The sequence below is a fragment of the Megalopta genalis genome, unplaced genomic scaffold (genome assembly GCF_051020955.1).
Source record: "Megalopta genalis isolate 19385.01 unplaced genomic scaffold, iyMegGena1_principal scaffold0237, whole genome shotgun sequence".
NCBI lineage: Eukaryota > Metazoa > Arthropoda > Insecta > Hymenoptera > Halictidae > Megalopta > Megalopta genalis.
Window position 1 is genome coordinate 93,337 of NW_027476306.1, and position 3,981 is coordinate 97,317.

The 3,981-nt window shown below is 9.6% G+C and overlaps 1 long non-coding RNA gene across 1 annotated transcript; it reads left to right on the forward strand.

The window, feature by feature from the left end:
• Positions 1-591: 591 nt before the first annotated feature.
• On the forward strand, positions 592-3,117 carry LOC143262905 (uncharacterized). Its single transcript, XR_013036540.1, has 2 exons — positions 592-684; positions 2,953-3,117. It is a non-coding gene; the product is annotated as an uncharacterized LOC143262905 (long non-coding RNA).
• Positions 3,118-3,981: the final 864 nt, after the last annotated feature.

The window sequence follows — 3,981 nt, forward strand, 5'->3', positions numbered from 1 at the left end:
TTTAATGATAATATAAATAAATTTAATTAAAGGTTATTTCATATAAATAATTTTATTGTTTTAATTAAATATACTAGTAAATAAAATTTTTTTAAAATTTTATTATAAGAAGTAAAGTTTTAATTGAATTTTTATTGTAAATAAATTTTATTATAGATTATTGTTTAATGTTAATATTTATAAATTTAATTAAAGGTTATTTTATAGTAATAATTTTATTGTTTTAATTAAATATACTAGTAAATAAAATTTTTTTAAAATTTTATTATAGGAAGTAAAGTTTTAATTGAATTTTTATTGTAAATAAATTTTATTATAGATTATTGTTTAATGTTAATATAAATAAATTTAATTAAAGGTTATTTCATATAAATAATTTTATTGTTTTAATTAAATATACTAGTAAATAAAATTTTTTTAAAATTTTATTATAAGAAGTAAAGTTTTAATTGAATTTTTATTGTAAATAAATTTTATTATAGATTATTGTTTAATGTTAATATTTATAAATTTAATTAAAGGTTATTTTATAGTAATAATTTTATTGTTTTAATTAAATGTACTAGTAAATAAAATTTTTTTAAAATTTTATTATAGGAGATAAAGTTTTAATTGAATTTTTATTGAAAATAAGTTTTATTATAGATTATTGTTTAATATTAATATTGATAAATTTAATTAAAGGTTATTTTATAGTAATAATTTTATTGTTTTAATTAAATGTACTAGTAAATAAAATTTTTTTTAAAATTTTATTATAGGAAATAAAGTTTTAATTAAATTTTTATTGAAAATAAATTTTATTATAGATTATTGTTTAATGTTAATATTGATAAATTTAATTAAAGGTTATTTTATAGTAATAATTTTGTTGTTTTAATTAAATGTACTAATAAATAAAAATTTTTTAAAATTTTATTATAGGAAGTAAAGTTTTAATTGAATTTTTATTGTAAATAAATTTTATTATGAATTATTGTTTAATGTTAATATTTATAAATTTAATTAAAGGTTATTTTATAGTAATAATTTTATTGTTTTAATTAAATGTACTAGTAAATAAAATTTTTTTAAAATTTTATTATAGGAAATAAAGTTTTAATTAAATTTTTATTGAAAATAAATTTTATTATAGATTATTGTTTAATGTTAATATCGATAAATTTAATTAAAGGTTATTTTATAGTAATAATTTTGTTGTTTTAATTAAATGTACTAATAAATAAAAATTTTTTAAAATTTTATTATAGGAAGTAAAGTTTTAATTGAATTTTTATTGTAAATAAATTTTATTATGAATTATTGTTTAATGTTAATATTTATAAATTTAATTAAAGGTTATTTTATAGTAATAATTTTGTTGTTTTAATTAAATATACTAGTAAATAAAATTTTTAAAAAATTTTTATATTAAATAAAGTTTTAATTGAATTTTTATTGTAAATAAATTTTATTATAGATTATTATTTAATGTTAATATTAATAAATTTAATTAAAGGTTATTTTATAATAATAATTTTGTTGTTTTAATTAGATATATTAGTAAATAAAATTTTTTAAAATTTTATTATAGGAGATAAAGTTTTAATTGAATTTTTATTGAAAATAAATTTTATTATAGATTATTGTTTAATGTTAATATTGATAAATTTAATTAAAGGTTATTTTATATTAATAATTTTGTTGTTTTAATTAAATGTACTAGTAAATAAAATTTTAAAAAATTTTATTATAGTAGATAAAGTTTTAATTAAATTTTTATTGTAAATAAATTTTATTATAGATTATTGTTTAATGTTAATATTGATAAATTTAATTAAAGGTTATTTTATAATAATAATTTTGTTGTTTTAATTAAATGTACTAGTAAATAAAATTATTTAAAATTTTATTATAGGAGATAAAGTTTTAATTGAATTTTTATTGAAAATAAATTTTGTTATAAATTATTGTTTAATATTAATATTGATAAATTTAATTAAAGGTTATTTTATAGTAATAATTGTTTTAATTAAATGTACTAGTAAATAAAATTTTTTAAAATTTTATTATAGGAGATAAAGTTTTAATTAAATTTTTATTGTAAATAAATTTTATTATAGATTATTGTTTAATATTAATATTGATAAATTTAATTAAAGGTTATTTTATAGTAATAATTTTGTTGTTTTAATTAAATGTACTAGTAAATAAATTTTTTTAAAATTTTATTATATGAGATAAAGTTTTAATTGAATTTTTATTGTAAATAAAATTTATTATAGATTATTGTTTAATATTAATATTGATAAATTTAATTAAAGGTTATTTTATAGTAATAATTTTATTGTTTTAATTAAATGTATTAGTAAATAAAATTTTTTTAAAATTTTATTGTAGGAAATAAAGTTTTAATTAAATTTTTATTGAAAATAAATTTTATTATAGATTATTGTTTAATGTTAATATTGATAAATTTAATTAAAGGTTATTTTATAGTAATAATCTTGTTGTTTTAATTAAATGTACTAATAAATAAAAATTTTTTAAAATTTTATTATAGGAAGTAAAGTTTTAATTGAATTTTTATTGTAAATAAATTTTATTATGAATTATTGTTTAATGTTAATATCTATAAATTTAATTAAAGGTTATTTTATAGTAATAATTTTGTTGTTTTAATTAAATATACTAGTAAATAAAATTTTTAAAAAAATTTTATATTAAATAAAGTTTTAATTGAATTTTTATTGTAAATAAATTTTATTATAGATTATTATTTAATGTTAATATTGATAAATTTAATTAAAGGTTATTTTATAATAATAATTTTGTTGTTTTAATTAGATATATTAGTAAATAAAATTTTTTAAAATTTTATTATAGGAGATAAAGTTTTAATTGAATTTTTATTGAAAATAAATTTTATTATAGATTATTGTTTAGTATTGATATTGATAAATTTAATTAAAGGTTATTTTATAGTAATAATTTTGTTGTTTTAATTAAATGTACTAGTAAATAAAATTTTTTTAAAATTTTATTATAGGAGATAAAGTTTTAATTGAATTTTTATTGTAAATAAAATTTATTATAGATTATGATTTAATGTTAATATTAATAAATTTAGTTAAAGGTTATTTTATAGTAATAATTTTGTTGTTTTAATTAAATGTACTAATAAATAAAAATTTTTTAAAATTTTATTATAGGAAGTAAAGTTTTAATTGAATTTTTATTGTAAATAAATTTTATTATGAATTATTGTTTAATATTAATATCTATAAATTTAATTAAAGGTTATTTTATAGTAATAATTTTGTTGTTTTAATTAGATATATCAGTAAATAAAATTTTAAAAAATTTTATTATAGTAGATAAAGTTTTAATTAAATTTTTATTGTAAATAAATTTTATTATAGATTATTGTTTAATGTTAATATTGATAAATTTAATTAAAGGTTATTTTATAGTAATAATTTTATTGTTTTAATTAAATGTACTAGTAAATAAAATTTTTTTAAAATTTTATTATAGGAGATAAAGTTTTAATTGAATTTTTATTGTAAATAAGTTTTATTATAGATTATTGTTTAATATTAATATTGATAAATTTAATTAAAGGTTATTTTATAGTAATAATTGTTTTAATTAAATGTACTAGTAAATAAAATTTTTTAAAATTTTATTATAGGAGATAAAGTTTTAATTAAATTTTTATTGTAAATAAATTTTATTATAGATTATTGTTTAATATTAATATTGATAAATTTAATTAAAGGTTATTTTATAGTAATAATTGTTGTTTTAATTAAATGTACTAGTAAATAAATTTTTTTAAAATTTTATATGAGATAAAGTTTTAATTGAATTTTTATTGAAAATAAAATTTATTATAGATTATGATTTAATGTTAATATTAATAAATTTAGTTAAAGGTTATTTTATAGTAATAATTTTGTTGTTTTAATTAAATGTACTAATAAATAAAAATTTTTTAAA